This window comes from Thermobia domestica, chromosome 6, assembly GCF_964235325.1.
Source record: "Thermobia domestica chromosome 6, izTheDome1.hap1.1, whole genome shotgun sequence".
NCBI classification, from domain to species: Eukaryota; Metazoa; Arthropoda; class Insecta; order Zygentoma; family Lepismatidae; genus Thermobia; species Thermobia domestica.
The window spans coordinates 48,209,900-48,229,284 of record NC_137459.1 but is presented as its reverse complement, the minus strand read 5'-3'; the positions used below and the strand labels follow the sequence as shown (position 1 = coordinate 48,229,284).

General features: G+C 37.6%; 1 protein-coding gene across 1 annotated transcript in view; it reads right to left on the bottom strand.

Annotated features, from left to right (window-relative positions):
* The window catches only part of LOC145687177 (uncharacterized), a 54,987-nt gene that overhangs the window by 598 nt on the left and 35,004 nt on the right, over positions 1–19,385 (bottom strand). The window lies entirely within an intron of this gene.

Sequence of the window (19,385 nt, the reverse complement as noted above, 5' to 3'; positions counted from 1 at the left end):
AGTATTCAGATCAATGCTGAGCCGGTCAAAGCCTCTACCATGTAAAGTTTTGTCCCATATAGGTATAGGTAGAGCATTAATAAAAAGAGTGTCCGGAATCGATCTCCGACTAACAGTTTTATTATAAAACTTCTCCACTATAAAAGCATTTTACAAAATACTACACTAATAATTTCTCTAATATACAGGGTTAGTTATAGGTTGTCTTTGACCGTAAGGTCGCAGACAGGATCTCCACAGAGCCCCGTAGCAGGCTAAGCAGAGTGGAATTAAGAAACCAATGCACCGTAGCAAACAGAGGCGGGTTAAGTGGCCAACAAAGCCCCGTAGTAGGCTAAGCCAGGAGATGGGATAGGCGTAGTCCCGTAGCAGACTAGAGCCCTGGGGTTAGGTTACTCCTAAAGTCCCGTAGCAGACTAGAGGAGGGACACCAGAAAACTGGTACTGAATTGCCTTTGTCCATCAAATTTTTAGGGTTCCTTGGGTGACGGTGGCGCTGCTGCTCCGATGTCGTCTTCTGCTCCGTCGGAGGGGCTAGAAGCCGTCGTCTGCAAGTGATTGTAGACCCATCTGGTGTGAAGTTTTCTTGTCGAACCACGTGTTGGTGTTTGTAAACACTGACATGTAGAATTGTTTGTTTACATCATCACATGGTATATCACAATATAATGGAAAATGTTTGCATAAAATTATCGTTAAATATTTTAAAATTTACATGCCTTGATGTTAGATGCCCGTCATTAACGTATCCACATATTTTTATTACCAATATTGGAATGCATTTTGTTAAGGAAAAATAACAGTACTTATGCCTCATTTCAGGAGAATTGGCATATATCAATCTACAATTGTTTGTATGGATTTGCTTATATTCGTAACACTTCTCTTTTGTGTAAGCATACAATTCAATCATGGAAGAAGCCAGCTAGTCTTAATTTCTCCAGTATGGCTGATTTGTGGTTTATGTCTAATCTGAAATTTTGTTTCATCCACATCAACACAGCTGATGTTCTTTAATCTGGCATTCTGCAGTTCGGCACATTCTGTAATCCGGCAGTGATCGAGCCACTCACATTTTTGTCGGATGGATTCCGGCATTTATTGACCTTGACCACCAGCGCACATATCGAGTGAGGAAGCTATAGACAAAAGTGTATCAGTGGTCGAACAACTGAGTGACGAATAGATTGTACTAAGTATTATATTATTGAATTATAAACACTAGAGCTATCCAGAAAAAGAAGACAAGTGTAAGTGTAATTTATTTTGATTATGTACATTTTGAAGCGTCAGTCTTTCATTAATATTCGACATAGTAGGCGTACAAATTTAGGCAATTCTCATAGTTATGCGATGAAAAAGTTTTCATTAAGATCATTGCTATAAAAAGTTGTCGCATATGACTTCAAAAACTCCTGCACCCAGCCTGAAAGACTGAATCGTCATCAAAGTGCTGTGTTTCTAGCCATATCTTCAAATGAGGAAACAAGTGGTAGTCACTTGGTATGAGATCCGGACTATATGGCGGAAATGAAATGTCTGTAAGAATTTGTGAATCCGCTTGACCGAGTACGAGAGGGAGTTGTCACAAAACAGCAAGGTTTTGCATTCAGTTTTCCTCGACATTTTTAAATTGCTCTACGCAACTCTTAAATTTTTTAAAAATATATTTCAGCGGTAATTGTTGCACCACGTTCCAAAAAGTCAAGTAGCAATACACTTTCCCTATCCATGGATTGTTTATTATTATTATTATTTCCCTGCAATTATCGTGTTTAACCCAAATCTGGTCCCAAGTAATGACAGGATCAATAAAGGAATAGCTGTCTTTATAGTGTACCGTAAGTAAAAAAAGTTAAAGAAATAAAGATTAAAATAAATTGCGTTATATCATAAATTGTGTTATATTAATTACAAAAGGAACAGCGAATTTGTACCTCAATTAAAGAGTGAAATTAAACGAATGGTTGCAATCTCTTATTGCTACAAATGACAATATTTTATTGATGAATCAATTAGCTTACAATGGTAGTATAGTGCATAGTTTATTGTAACAAAATAATTATTTGACTGTGAAAAATCAAGTGTACTGAGTTTAAAACCAGACATAGTAGGTTAGTTTAACTGTATAACAGATAATTTTTAGAATCACTTAATGCTAGGTCAATTATAACAGAAATAAGCTAAATATTTAAACATTCAAATCTGCCTGTCATTTTCAGAGACCTCCTAATATCATGTTACATGCAAAATAGACCGTTAAAATTCTCTGCTGTCATACTTTACCTTATAGATATTTCGCTTGGTTTTGACCAAACAATGGCTTCTCTTGCAGCATTTGTAATTTCTTATGAACCTTTCCATTGCGATGCTGTATGCAGGACCCAGAATGCAGAATGCTTTTCTAGTTGCAAACTTGGTCATTTTATATGGACTATTATCCTTGTTTGTCTTAATTATTTTTCCTTTTTAGTTTACCAAAAGCTATTATAAAAGTTTACAAAATCTTTAGAAAAGTCCTAATTACATTTTGCTGTTATCTAATGATGTAAAAATAAGTATTTTTGGACTTTAATTTACCTTGAGGTTTGCTTTCATTTTTTCATGATTTTATCAAAATTGTTAATTATTACTGACAATCATTGTTATTTGACCACAGGTGATTCTGAACTAGTTTGCTTCTGCTTCCAACGATTTCTTGATTACAAATACTGTCCTTGTGATTTTTAAAACTAATGTTATCCACGTATCCAACAGTTAAGATATTACAAAAGACTTCGTTCCATTTTCACCTATCAAATTGCCATTATGATTTTTATAAATAAAAATGATTTTTTTAATTCTTAGTTCATGGTTTTATTACAATAAAAAATCAAGGAATTTTAAGACAGCTGCCATTCGCTGAGTTTTGTGTTCCTCTGTCAAAATTTCCGAAATCCATCCTGCATAATGGTACTCTAACTTTTGGGTCACAAATTCAAGTTGTAACCTCCGTGGAGCTACAGGAACTCAAACGAGAGCTCTTTATAGTGAAACGGCGATTTTCACGAATCTTACCATTGATTTTTGCGACCAGTTCATCTACCAGAATGCTCGGTCTCTCACTTCGGTGTTCATCGTAAATGTTTATGCGGCGATCTTTACACAAGGCACCAACGGCTCACTCCACTTTTACACATTACATATTTATCGTGAATTTCACACAAATATCGATGAGTGTCAATCGATTTAATGTTTTTCGTCAACAAAAATCATATGACCGACCTCACTTCACAAGCACTCATGTTAACAATGTGTTACTATGAACAGAGCAGAGGAAACACGAACTTCACACATAGGGGGGTCTATACAGCTGGATGCACACTGAACGAGCGGAAGTTCCTGAACACAATGGCGGTGTAATGGTATCATTTTAGCCCCGGGACAGGTTTACCCCCGGTAAAACTGTACTAGGGGGTAAAGATATCCCGCCTATAACGCGGGACCAGATTACCTCCGGGATCAGATTACCCCCAAATAAAACACAAGAAAATGAAGTAATACTCCAAAAATTGTACCATATTTAAGTTAAACACCTTACAACACTAATTAGTTGCCCCACCACTTTAGTCCTTTCTCTAATTATACCCCTCCCACAAGAAAAGCGGCAAAATAGCACTCACAAAGGAAAAATCGACGCTATTAATGCTGGTTTCACTTAAAGCGTATCTACGGCATTAGTACATATACATCTATACTAAAAATTATCAGAACACGAAATTCAGCAATTAACATAGGAAATAATGGAGGGGGGTAATCGTGTCCCGGGATCAGATTATCCCCCTTAAAAAACAAGCAAATCAAGTGATATTCGAAATGTTGTTCCATATTTAAGTTAAACACCTTACAACACTAATTAATTGCCCCACCACTTTAGTCCTTTCTCTAATTATACCCCTCCCACAAGAAAAGCGGCAAAATAGCACTCACAAAGGAAAAATCGACGCTATTAATGCTGGTTTCACTTAAAGCGTATCTACGGCATTAGTACATATACATCTACACTAACAATTGTCAGAACATGAAATTCAGCAATTAACATAGGAAATAATGGAGGGGGGTAATCGTGTCCCGGGATCAGATTACCCCCCTTAAAAACAAACAAATCAAGTGATATTTGAAATGTTGTTCCATACTTAAGTTAACCACCTTACAACACTAACTAGTTGCCCCACCACTTTAGTCCTTTCTCTAATTATACCCCTATCACAAGAAAAGCAGCAAAATAGCACTCACAAAGGAAAAATCGACGCTATTAATGCTGGTTTCACTTAAAGCGTATCTAAGACATTAATACATATACCTCAATACTAACAATTGTCAGAACACGAAATTCAGCAATTAACAGGAAATAATGGAGGGGTAATCGTGTCCCGGGATCAGATTACCCCCATATAAAAAAAAAACAAGCAAATCAAGTGATATTTGAAATGTTAAGTTAAACACCTTACAACACTAACTAGTTGCCCCACCACTTTAGTCCTTTCTCTAATTATACCCCTCCCACAAGAAAAGCGGCAAAATAGCACTCACAAAGGAAAAATCGACGCTATTAATGCTGGTTTCACTTAAAGCGTATCTATGGTATTAGTACATATACCTCTATACTAACAATTATCAGAAGACGAAATTCAGCAATTAACATAGGAAATAATGGAGGGGGGTAATCGTGTCCCGGGATCAGATTACCCCCCCCTAAAAAAACAAGCAAATCAAGTGATATTCGAAATGTTGTTCTATATTTAGTTAAACACTTTACAACACTAACTAGTTACCCCGCCACTTTAGTCCTTTCTCTTATTATACCCCTCCCACAAGAAAAAGCGGCAAAATAGCATTCACAAAGGAAAAATCGACGCTATTAATGCTGGTTTCACTTAAAGCGTATCTAAGGCATTAGTACATATACCTCTATACTAACGATTGTCAGAACACCAAATTCAGCAATTAACATAGGAAATAATGGAGGGGGGTAATCGTGTCCCGGGATCAGATTACCCCCCCTAAAAAAACAAGCAAATCAAGTGATATTCGAAACGTTGTTCCATATTTAAGTCAAACACCTTACAACACTAATTAATTGCCTCACCACTTTAGTCCTTTCTCTTATTATACCCCCTCCCACAAGAAAAGCGGCAAAATAGCACTCACAAAGAAAAAATCAACGCTGTTAATGCTGGTTTCACTTAAAGCGTATATTAGGCATTAGTACATATACCTCAATACTAACTATTGTCAAAAGACGAGATTCAGCAATTAACATAGGAAATAATGAAGGGAGTAATCGTGTTCCGGGATCAGATTACCTCCATATAAAGAAACAAGCTAATCAAGTGATATTCGAAATTAGTTTTATATTAATTTAAACACCTTACAACACTAATTAGTTGCCCCACCACTTTAGTCCTTTCTCTTATTGTACCCCTCCCACAAGAAAAAGCGGCAAAATAGCACTCACAAAGGAAAAATTGATGCTATTAATGCTGGTTTCACTTAAAGCATATCTTCGTCATTGGTACACATACCTGTATATTAACCCTAGGAACACCAAGGTACTTTTGGGTTACGTGGATAAGCAACGGAAAGTGGGAGTCTCTGATTCCTACAGCATAGAAGTCATTATTTGTCACGAAAAGTAATTTATTTTGACTGATGCGAATTTGAGATGTGTAAGACTTCATATATTTTTATTCTCTATTATTACGAGGTTTCTAAGTACAGTGTTGCAAACTGTATATTTGGAATTGTTTTAGTTACCAATTTTTATTTATGTCGGTAAGTATGACAACGTCTTGCGTTATTCGGATCCGTTTAAATGTAATGCATTGCACCTCTATATAGCATAATTTTCTTTTCGTGCCTAACCATGTGAGTAGTTACATATTGCCGCTTGACTCGTATTCCCAGCGAAGTATACTGTTAGTTCTAATTTTAGATATTATCATGGAGAAACAAAAAGTTATGCAGAAAAAAATTATCTTGTAGCTTTATATTAATTAGCTTTACATTATCTACTTTGATTTGTTTTGTTACGGATAATCTGTATAACCTATTTCAAAATGTACGCTGTACTTTAAGTTGTTTTAACCCTTTTGAACCTGCCCCCGACCTCTCAGTACAAACGACTTCCGTATATCAATAAAAAGTACTTCGTTTGTACTGCAAAAATTTTTGTTTGTACTGTACTGCAGTATAAGAAATTAAGAAAACTAAGTGGGCCCCCCACAATGTTCTAGAATCGATTTAATTGGCTCATTTGAAAGACCTTTGTTTGTACCTTTGTAAAATAAATGTAATTTATGACAGAAAACTGAAACTCCAAAAATTGGCTAACTTTGCCCTTTCCCTGCTCCCCCATATAAGCAAGAAGTACAAATACACGATATTACCATGTAGTGGCCTACTTCATTGCTTCACGTACCAATTTTTATGAATCTATCCCCCAAAAGGGGGAATGACCCCCAAAACCATTCAAAAAAAAAAACGATATTTACTCCCCTCTCATCGCCACGTGGTACCCCCACATACACAAAATACACACTGGTGGAAAGCTGCATCCTTCAGGAATAAATTGATACCAAAACCATCTCTAGCCTTAATTAGGAACTAAGCCATTGAGGTTTAAAGCAGGCCGGTAGCCAGCCCCAAAATTTAATGTGGAGGGCTCAAGTTAGGGGGGCCTGATCCAACCGTATTATATATAGTTCATTTGCAAGCCTACCGTTTAAATTTTAGGGGGCCAGCAAAAATTTAGGGGGACCGCCCCTAGACCCATATGGATACGGGCCTGGTTTAAAGCCCTGACACAGAAAGTTGCGTCATGGGCGTTGAAAGATGAAGAATGCAGACGACCAGTAGAAGGTAACACAAAGAAACTAAACTACATATTCCGTGAACGGAGATCGGGAAAATCCCGGTTGCTTTCTCCGGAATTGAACATCCGGAGGATCGAGATTAGAGATGTTCCCGAAATTTGATCTAGTGGTTGAATATAGATGGCAAGCAATACCTGTGAGTAGGGATGGGCACGAGTCGAGCTAAAACTCGACTCGATTCGAACTAGGCTCAAATTACATTCGAGTTTTGAGTCGAGTCAAAGGTAATTTTCTCGAGTCGAGTTACGAGCCGAGTCACTCTTTTGAGGTCGAGTTTCGAGTAGAGTCGAGTTTGATAAATGGCTCACTCGTTCAGCTCGTTTTAGCTCGTTTTGAAAACATGGCCTGATTAAATGATTGGACTGGAAAGTGAAAGGTATTTGAAATGCAAGCAGTAATGTGGAATACTTTTAGTGTTGCTCACGACACAGGACGCTACTCGCATCTCGTCTCGCTTCGATAACGAGACGACAATAGATTTTATAACAAGACAGCCTCAAATGTCGTGAGCATCAATATAAGTATGTACTATAGTTCTTACCATCTAGGTTGAGACTTGGACGGTCGAATTTTCGAGCCCAAACAGAATCCCAACCCGGGTAATGATGTCAACTGCCTCTGCTCTCTTCAACTGAGTGAACAGCTCGAGCCTGCTTACTTGGGATGAACCATCGGCTCGGCTCAATTGAACCGATGATTTGAGCCGGTCCGGTTGGGATGAGCGATTGACTTGGCTCAACTGAGCCGATAGCTCGAACTGGCTCGGTTGGGATGAGCCATCGACACAGTTTGACTTGGCGTAGGTGAGCCATCGACTCGAGAGGGCTCAGTTGAAACGAATCCATCCACTCGGTTCAACTGAGCCGATGGCTCCAGTGGGCTCGGTTAGGGTGAGGCATGAAATCCGTTCGGTTACACTCAGTTGAGCCATCGGCTCTAGCCGGATCAATTGGGATGAGCCATCGGCTCGAGCCACCTCGGCTGGGATGAGCTGTTGGCTAGGGTCACTTCTCGGTAAGGATGTGCATGAGTCGAGTCGAATCGAGATTTAAGACTGTCTCCACTCGTCTCGAGAAAACGCTGTCTCGAGTCTAAAATGTATTCCTGTCTCGACTCGACTCGAAATTCGAAACGAGACGTCTCGAATTTCGAGTTGAGACAAAATGTACGAGGTAATATATACAGTATAGTAATAAATCAAATGCAGGATATTAGCAACATTTTAATTGCCCTGCAGCAAATGTCATAAGTAACTGACACTTGGACAACTGATAGATGATGAGCCAATATTTTTCCGGGTTAGAGTTGTCCAACTTTCAGTGCAAGAAATATATATATATATATATATATATATATATATATATATATATATATATATATTGCCTTGTGAAATTTTGATACTTTGATGCTTATATGTCGCGCCACCATTTTTTCTACAGTTTTCGAAACATTTCGAAATTCAAAATTAATACTAAAATTTCTTTGCCAATTTTCGATGAATTTAATGTATACATGTCTTGTGGAATTGCATATGTGTATATGTTGTTTGAACCAGACATATAAACAAGAGTTTCCTGAACAATGAAATTGTAAATGTAATGTTTTTACATTACTTGATCAATTCCAAGATTAGTGAGGAGGTTGGAAATACAAATTTTCGCATCCCCTTTTGAATTCTCATGGTTTGATGTAACTAAATATGCTCGCCTTTTGTGATTTGCCGGTAAAGGAGAAAAACCTCTTATAGTACAGCCCAGTTCCAGTTTCCTCTTATTATACAGAAAATTATCTATAGTTTTTGTGTAATCCTTAAGAACAGTGCGAACATTTGTGACAAAACCCATTATAATGCAAAAGTTTTCCAGCTATGTAGAGATTTCGCGATTAGGGAGTTTTTAAAAACTGATGTTACATTCTGGTATTAACATGGAAAAGTTGGACAAATAAACATACACATATACCGGGTGAGTTGATTTTGAGTTTAACGTCCCTTTCAGCAGCAAGGCTATGTGAGACGGGACCTACTGATTAATGTGGAATCCAAACCACATGAACTCCCGCCGGAAATCGAACCCGGGTCTCCTACGCCATACACATATACCAGTTGAGTCGAATGGTAGAACCTTACTACACTCGCTTGCACTATCTGTTTTTCTCTGTTAATTTTAGTTCTTTCTTTAGGCCACATTCAAAGTCTTAGACGCACAGTACATGTGACAAGTTCTCTTATCCTTTAAGGTGAGTCGTCACTGAGCTCAACGAAGCTGGAGATAAGTTTAGGCAAACAGCATACAAAATATGAAGATTTTTACTAAATATGAAAATATTATCAAATATGAAATATTAAAACACACCATTTCGATTCAACACACCATGAGACATTAGAACTATTGTTCTTATTATTGTGTGCGGCATGGTTTAAAAATTGAAATTTCATATTTTGCTCTGCTTATAAAAAATGATGGTTGTTTTCATATGATAATTTAGGAAAGTAGGCGGTTTAAATGTTATACAATAATACTAAATAAACTGAGCAGTGCTTCTTCCAGTTTTGCGGGAGCACTACTTCGTGGAGTTCTGAGCTTGCCCCCCCCCTGGAGGAAACCGAAATAATACGTCTGTATTATAATAATAAATAGAATTGTACCGTGTAAAAATAATGTGTCCCTCTGAATACTAAGTGTGCCCCCGGAACGTTTTTCTGAAAGAAACACTGTTACAGAGGTTGGCATTCAATTTGTTTTTAGTATTCAGATACAAACCGCCTATTTTCATGTTTATGCACGGTGTTCTTATGATAACAATAATAATAATAATTTGTAGTATTAGTAGTAACTTGGTAATTATATTTTCTATGTAGGATAATTGAAAAGAGTACTTGAAACTACACACAATTTTTTTCGAGCCGAGTTCTCGAGTCGAGTTAAAAGATATCTGTTACGAGTCTTGTCGAGTTTCAAAGAAAACTCGCTTGAACTCGCTCGTGCCCATCCCCACCTGTCAGCGTGTAAAGATGTAATATATATATATGCCTATTTAGATTATTGTTTTAAACAAAATAAACATTTTAAGCATGATTTTTGTTTAAAACAAAGTACAAGCAAACATAAAAAACGTTCTTTTTTTTAAAGAAAAAAAACTTGTTCCTTTTCAACCACGGTATTAAGACAGTTGTTAATATACAGACATGAGTACCAATGCCGGAGACATGATTTAAGTGAAACCAGCATTAATAGCGTTGAATTTTCCTTTGTGAGTGCTATTTTGCCCCTTTTTCTTGTAGGGGGGGGGAGTATAATTAGAGAAAGGACTAAAGTGGTGGAGCAACTAATTAGTGTTGTAAGATGTTTAACTTAATATAAGACTAATTTCGAATATCACTTGATTTGCTTGTTTTTTTTATATGGGGGTAATCTGATCCCGGGACACGATTACCCCCCTCCATTATTTCCTAAGTTAAATGCTGAATCTCGTCTTGTGACAATTGTTAGTATAGACGTGTATGTACTAGTGTCTTAGATATGCTTTAAGTGAAACCAGCATTAATAGCGTCGATTTTTCCTTTGTGAGTGATATTTTGCCGCTTTTCTTGTGGGAGGGGTATAATAAGAGAAAGGACTAAAGTGGTGGGGCAACTAGTTAGTGTTGTAAGGTGGTTAACTTAAGTATGGAACAACATTTCAAATATCACTTGATTTGTTTGATTTTAAGGGGTGTAATCTGATCCCGGGACACGATTACCCCCCTCCATTATTTCCTATGTTAATTGCTGAATTTCGTCTTCTGATAATTTTTAGTATAGATGTATATGTACTAATGCCGTAGATACGCTTTAAGTGAAACCAGCATTAATAGCATCGATTTTTCCTTTGTGAGTGCTATTTTGCCGCTTTTTCTTGTAGGGGGGGGTATAATTAGAGAAAGGACTAAAGTGGTGGAGCAACTAATTAGTGTTGTAAGATGTTTAACTTAATATAAAACTAATTTCGAATATCACTTGATTTGCTTGTATTTTTATATGGAGTAATCTGATCCCGGGACACGATTACCCCCCTCCATTATTTCCTATGTTAATTGCTGAATTTCGTGTTCTGACAATTATTAGTATAGAGGTATATGTACTAATGCCATAGATACGCTTTAAGTGAAACCAGCATTAATAGCGTCGATTTTTCCTTTGTGAGTGCTATTTTGCCGCTTTTTTTGTGGGAGGGGTATAATTAGAGAAAGGACTAAAGTGGTGGGGCAACTAATTAGTGTTGTAAGATGTTTAACTTAATATAGGACAACATTTCGAATATCACATCATTTGGTTGAGGTGTATATGGGGGTAATCTGATCCCGGAACACGATTACCCCCCTGCATTATTTCCTATGTTAATTGCTGAATTTCGTGTTCTGACAATTGTCAGTATTGTGGTATATGTACTAATGTCTTAGATACGCTTTAGGTGAAACCAGCATTAATAGCGTCGATTTTTCCTTTGTGAGTGCTATTTTGCCGCTTTTCTTGTGGGAGGGGTATAATTACAGAAAGGACTAAAGTGGTGGGGCAACTAGTTAGTGTTGTAAGGTGTTTGACTTAAATATGGAACAACATTTCGTATATCACTTGATTTGCTTGTTTTTATAGGGGGGTAATCTGATCCCGGGACACGATTACCCCCTCGATTATTTCCTATGTTAATTGATGAATTTCGTGTTCTGACAATTGTTAATATTGAGGTATATGTACTAATGTCTTAGATGTGCTTTAAGTGAAACCAGCATTAATAGCGTCGATTTTTCCTTTGTGAGTGCTATTTTGCCGCTTTTCTTGTGGGAGTGGTATAATTAGAGAAAGGACTAAAGTTGTGGGGCAACTAGTGAGTGTTGTAAGGTGGTTAACTTAAGTATGGAACAACATTTCAAATATCACTTGATTTGTTTGTTTTTTAAGGGGGGTAATCTGATCCCGGGACACGATTACCCCCCTCCATTATTTCCTATGTTAATTGCTGAATTTCGTGTTCTGACAATTGTTAGTATTGAGGTATATTCACTAATGCCGTAGATACGCTTTAAGTGAAACCAGCATTAATAGCGTCGATTTTTCCTTTGTGAGTGCTATTTTGCCGGTTTTCTTGTGGGAGGGGTATAATTAGAGAAAGGACTTAAGTGGTGGGGCAACTAGTTAGTGTTGTAAGGTGTTTAACTTAAATATGGAACATTTCAAATATCACTTGATTTGTTTGTTTTTAAGGGGGGTAATCTGATCCCGGGACACGATTACCCCCCTCCATTATTTCCTATGTTAATTGCTGAATTTCGTGTTCTGACAATTGTTAGTATTGAGGTATATGTACTAATGCCGTAGATACGCTTTAAGTGAAACCAGCATTAATAGCGTCGATTTTTCCTTTGTGAGTGCTATTTTGCCGCTTTTCTTGTGGGAGGGGTATAATTAGAGAAAGGACTTAAGTGGTGGGGCAACTAGTTAGTGTTGTAAGGTGTTTAACTTAAATATGGAACATTTCAAATATCACTTGATTTGTTTGTTTTTTTAGGGGGGGTAATCTGATCCCGGCGGTAATTTGGTCCCGCGCTATAGCCGGGATATCTTTACCCCTTAGTACAGTTTTACCGGGGGTAAACCTGTCCCGGGGGTAAAATGATACCGTTACAGCGGCACTGACTCCGTCCTAGCGTCATCCCGCCGAAACGTGAGTGACTTTCTGAATAGCCCTCATAAAAAGCATATTTTGAACTGCGCTGTGACTTGAATGACGAAGTACATTGTACAGTAGAATAATTATATGTCCAATTCACATCTTCAGAAAGGGCGTAAACACATTAAACACAAGTTTTAATCACTTTCACGTTTATCTGGAGTAGTTTTTTTTTTTTTTTTTTTTTTTTTTTTTTTTTTTTTTTTTTTTTTTTTAGTATTCCCGAAAAAAACTACATTGCTGTTCAATAACCCCGCAAAATTGGTAATCTGCCGCGTTCGTGATTCCGAACGTGTCACATTACAGAGTGTCTATTGTAATTCTTAAACTTAGAGTGAAACTATTGGACCCAAAATGTTCTTCAATATTAAACGATATTCCCTTTTATTTTCACTGGCAATTGTATATTGGCTGGTAAAATGTAAAGATTTGCTCTTTTGCTAATTCGAGACTGCTGAGTCTAGTGACAGTCTACATTGTTCTTTAAAATTTTTCGTTTTGTCATTTATGACAACTAAAATTATCTACATGGATGATTCAAACATTACAAATTATTAACAACATACATGTAATCACACAGTTTGTGAACAGTACTATAAATTATATAGTGGTTGGTTAATATTTCAAAACATTATTAAGATATTTTATGATCATAATACAAATTCATATTTCCTTCAAAAGTTGTCAACACATAAAAGGACAGTCACTTAAATAAAAATGATTCAGACGATGAAAGGTGGTGTTTATCGGGGAAGAAGCTTGGGTAGCATTGGAAAAAGAAAAAACAGCAACGGCGTGTTACTTTCGGGCCAGGAATGCAGGCAGGAGTCTTTTTTTGGTCCGCAGAGTCTATTCTTTTCTGATTGAGAGACTCGAGATTGTGTATTGCGATGTTTTTATAGTATAGTCCTAAACATAGACACCCGCAGTGGAGAGCAAGAGGGGACAATTCCCTCCCCCTGGATTTTCGAAAGGGGTTCGGTTCTTCGAAATCTATATGCCCGAATGTTTTGTTTAATCACTCACTACAATATTCAATATGTTTACTGTGGCTAATAAAGTTATGCAATATGTGTCAATAATAATTGTATTACATGAAGAATATAGTTTGCATCAAGTTGTGTATATTCGCGACTTCGCTTGTGTATCAGTCTTCTCCCTCCTTGAGGTGGGGAAAAATCCTGCGGGCGTTTCAGGTCATAATTATTCATTGTGGTTAAAATACAGGTATTATCAAAATATGAAATAATTATGTATTTTAATTTTGTGCTCACGACGGTGCAGGTTTTAAGAATACCCACTCTCTCTTTTGGTATGTTTTTCCCTTATTATTTTTTTGTCATACTACAGGCCATGAAATGAGGATATTCCAACATGGAATACTAGAAGGTATGTCTAATGAAAAACTGAAGTATGAATGCAGCCAATGATGCACAAAACTGTAATAGACTTAATATTTATGATACAGATGGTGATCAGAAAAATGGAAACAATTGTAGTTGGCATCACGTCAGATATATGGGTTGGCAGTGGTGTCGTGGCGCCCGCAGCGCCGGACCGCTGGTGGTGGTGTGTTAGGTCGGTCTCCATACTACGTCAGGCGCAGTGGAACAGCAGTGTCCAGTGGCTCCAGCAGACGGAGGTAGTGTAAAATGGGAGACCTCTCAGATTTTCAAAGAGGGCAAATTGTTGGTGTGCGGTTATGTGGAGTGAGTGTGACGGCAGTGGCTACTGTGTTAGGTGTGTCGGTGGGACAGTGTCAAAGGTGATGACGGGCCTACACAACACACGGGAAAACCACATCGGGGAAGCGAAACAGTGGGCGGAAGAAAATCATGAGTGACAGATCACGCCGGGTATTAAAGCGCATTGTCACGCAGAACCGTCGTGCCACTGCGGAGCAAGTGACGGAGGAACTCATTCAGCACCTCCCCTGCCCTGTTTCGACAATCACAGTCCGCCACGAATTACATGACATGAACTTACGGGGTCGTGTTGCACGGCCCAAACCGCTCATCAGGGACCATAACGCTTTCGCACGCCGCAAATGGTGCCGCGACCTTGCAACTTGGATCGCTGAGGACTAGAAACGTGTGATATGGTCGGATGAGTCATCCTTCACCCTATTCCCAACCACGGGCAGTGTTTATTTGTGGAAAACGCCCAAAGAAGCTTATGATCTGAAGTGTCTCCGCCCAACTGTGAAACATGGCGGCGGCTCGGTGATGCTGTGGGCCGCCATATCATGATTTTCATTGGGTTATGTGGTCACACTTAGCGGAAGAATCACTGCCAACGATTATGTCGCAATTTTAGGAGACCACTTGCATCCTATGGTCCGGATGTTGTTCCCGGACAATGAAGCCATCTTCCAGGATGATAATGCACCCATTCACACAGCTGGCGTTGTTGCAGCGTGGTTTGAGGAATGTCGGGATGAAGTTCAACACCTCCCCTGGCCCGCCCAATCCCCAGATCTCAACATAATTGAACATCTGTAGTCCGTCTTGGAAACACGACTCCGGTGACGATTTCCACCTCCATCCTCTCTCACAGAACTGGCCGATGCCCTGCACGAGGAATGGTGTAAAATTCCACTTGCTACCATTCACGACCTCTATGCCTCCATCCCACGTCGCATCAAGGCTGTTCTGAAAGCGAAAGGTGGCCCGACACCATATTAATCTGGTAAGTTTCAATTTCGTTCAGGTCTTTCCATTTTTCTGATCACCATCTGTATTTCTTCTCATTTCACCCAGTTAAGTAATTTCAAATTAATCTCTCATCAACATTTTGCATTGTCATATACAGTAAGTATCTGTTATGAAATGAAATACTTCAGTTTTAAAACCCATAGTTATACCGTATAGACTAAAGGAGATGGTGAGAATAAACGAAGTGATGGAACGAAGAAAGATAAAGGAAACAGGAGAATCCGAGAAAACTCACGTACCCGGTGTTTGTCCACTACAAAGTCCACTTGACGAGAACTAGGATCGAACCATGAACCAAGGGCCGAGTTGGCTCAGTGGTAGATCACAGCTCGAGCCAAGTGGACTTTGGGGTGGACAAACACCGTATGCATGGAACGGGACAAACACCGTTTTCCCGTTTCCTCCCACTGTTACTACTCGGTTCAAAATCTCTTGTCGTTGCGAATTCTATCGAGGAATTTGAAGCTTAAAATATACAAAACAATAATCATGCCTGTTGTTCTGTATGGTTGCGAAACATGGTCGCTTACTCTGAGGGAACAACATAGACTGAAAGTATTTGAGAACAAGATCCTAAGATGAATATTCGGACCGAAGAGAAACGGGAATGGGGAATGGCGGAAACTTCATAACGAGGAACTACATAATTTATACGGTTTACCCAACATTGTTAGGGTTTTCAAGTCTAGGAGGCTTAGGTGGGCGGATCATGTAGCTAGAATGGAAGAAAGTAGAAACGCTTTCAAAGTCTTGACTGGAAGACCAATCGGAAAAGACCATTAGGAAGACCTAGGCGCAGATGGGAGGACAATATTAAGATGGATCTCGCAGATTGGAATACAAAGTAGAAACTGGATGCAGTTAGCTTAAAATAGAAGTCAGTGGAGAGCTTTTGTGAACGCGGCATTGAACCTCCGGGTTCCATAGGCCATAGAGTTAGTTAGTTAGTTATTCATTCCACCATTGCATTCATTTCTCATCATCAACGTCCCCTTTAGCCTAGGCGGCGTAACCGTGGGACTTAAATCTGAAAGATTCCGTCTAGTTCATTTCATTTCGAACTAGTGATTAAAAGTAACTTAAAATCTAGATAATAATAATATTGATAATAATGAAAAATAATACTGTTATTACGTACAGAGTCTGCAATATTATTTTATGCTTAATTCGGTGCCTTAATTTTGTTTCTACAAAAATCTCCGATTTAAAACAACGTTACAGCTAAGAACCGAAATTAGAAAGGTTCAACAGTCAAATATACATATAATATGATGTACAGAATAAATAATAAATTAAAATCAGATGACCATTGATAACATCAGAAATATCTAGTGGTTGGAATTGTGGTTCGTTCTTTTCTCTTACCTCAAAATATACTAATCCTATCACTCACAAAAGAAAATTTTCTGTATTCAGGCTATGTTCAGCATCAAATTCAATAGTTTCCAATTTACGGTAATTCCCAATGATTGAAAACCGACAAATCATCAAAGATATTAATATTTAGTAAATGATATATATTGAAAGGGAAAAAGTCCTATCGCTGGACTAACGCCTAGCTCGTGTGCTATTGGTGCACATAGTCTTGTGTTCGAACTCCGGTGAGAGAGCACAAAAAATTAATCTCACAATCATTCACTTTCAATAATCATCTGTCTCCTTTACCTAAAGGGCATAAGCATGAGATTTTAAACTTTCTTTTTTATCTTCGAAGGAAAAAGTTTATATTTCATATTTCTTTACAGTGGAGCAACAGACAAAAATAAACGGTCACTGAAAATTGGACTTCTGTCTCTTATATTCGTATAAAGAAATGCTAACAAATTGCTGATTGTCGGAGGAGGTGCTTCTCAAACCTAAAGAAAATAATGAGGGAAATACTTGCTTTAGTAATGCTTTCTATTCAAAAACACTTGGGGAACATTTCAGATTTTAATAAAAAAAGGTAACAGAAAAGTTTGCAACTCGAAAAGAAAGAAGGATGAGGTTCAATTTTAAATAACATATAATTCATTTAATTAAATCATTTGGTTTGAATGTGTGCATAAGTATATACAATTTTGTTTCTTTCTTTCTGTTGTTCTTTTTCCTTTACGCCGTCCTACAACACATGTTATATATTCTACTTATCTCTTGTTCAATAACAGCGGTAATAAAAGTTTTGACAGTGGTTGTTCCTTTTGTTTTAAAAAATGGAAATAGTCTATAAATTAAATCAATATAATCAATAATAAAGAATGTACTTAAATCAATAAATAGCTATACAAATAGAGCTTGAAGAACTGAATGTTATTTGGATAAGATTCAAGAACGTCAGGGAGGGATACACTCCACGTACACACATATCTTTAATATTGCAACCGATCCTTCCTCAGACCACGAACCGCTTACTGCTAAATACAGTGAAACCTCTCAATAGTGGACACCAATGGGACATGAAGTTTTGTCCGTTACTGAGAGGTGTCCGTTATAGAGAGGTTACAGAAATTTAAATTCTCATAAGGGTAATTGTATGCAAATATACAGTAAATACATTATGTATGGGCGTAAATACGTAAAATTCAATATGAAAATAGTCTTATTTAGTACAATTTGAATTACTGGGAGGGATGAAGGAGAAATTCATTTCTATAAATCGTAGCCTATTATTGCTGGGCAATGTTTAACGAAAAAGGCATGCTTTTTCCTCTACAACGGTAATAAAACTCATTGGCAAGTGTCCTCTAAAAGTCCTCAGTACGATTGCAGAAGAAACATGTGTGTGTGTGTTTGTGTACTGGCGCAGCATCTTCGTTGACAGAATGGATGAAAAGGCAAGCTATTGGGGGTGCATATTTATTGACCCAGGCCCAACCACAAAGAATATCCTTTTAGAGAAAATGAAAAAGGAAGCTGGGAAAACTCCAACCCAGACTTGTTGCAGTATCATGAGTAAAAGAAAAATGCTTCTTTTCCAAAAAAAAAAAAAAAAAAAAAAAAGTAAGAGAGGTAGCATTGCTCGTTGAAAATGTTATTGTAAAACAAACAATGTTTGTTTTGTTATCTATGAAATTGTCGGTAAAGATGCACGGTCCAGACGAAAAGGATTAAATTTGTTAGGGAAGGGAAGATGATTCGCATAGAATTCCTGGCCTTACGACTAACCCTGCATGAGTGTTATTGCTTATTGAAAATTTTCTAGGATTTCCGCCAGAAAGCAGTTTATTGCGGAAAAAATTACAAGTTCAGCTGTTCTGTTTGATGGTTCACCAGGTTTGGACTCGAGAGATACACTTATGGGGAAAAGACTTTTCTGTATACTGTAATATATCGCAGAACCGAGAACAGTTCCTGTCCGTTATGAAGAGCAGTGTTGGGCAAAATCAATTGAAATCAATTGCAATTGATCAATCAATTGAAAGTAATTGCTCTGAAAATCAATTGCAATTGATTTCAATTGCAATTGATTTCAATTTGTAATTGACAATTAATTTCAATTGCAATTGAATTCAATCATAAAATTTGCAATTAAATTTTCGTCAATTGTTAATTGTTAATTGGTCACCAGGCAATTGAAACTTTTAATTGTTAATTGTCAATTGCAAAGGGTGCAATTGAAACATTCAATTGTTAATTGCAATTGACAATTGAAACTTGTAATTGTTAATTGTAATTGTTAATTGCAATTGAAATCAGCAATTAAAACTGAAGATAAGAAGATGTGTGTATATTGCATTGTCAACTTGTTACTGTTTTACATATTTCAAATAAGGTATTTATAAGAAATGCTGGATACCTACCATCCCTTTCCCCCCTGGGAAGAAAGCCGTGAAACTAAGTATTTTTTAATATTATGTTTATGGTTCTATCCCCCTCGAAAGAACTCTATATGCCCGTCATGCATACAATAGGAATGAGCACGAGCGAGTTCGAGCGAGTTTTCTTTAAAACTCGACTCGACTCGAAGCAGACATCTTTGAGTTCGACTCGACATCTCGGCTCGAAAAATTTCCCCCAACTCGACTCGAATTCGGATCGAGTTTCCAGTCGAGTCGAGCCAATTCGAGCTA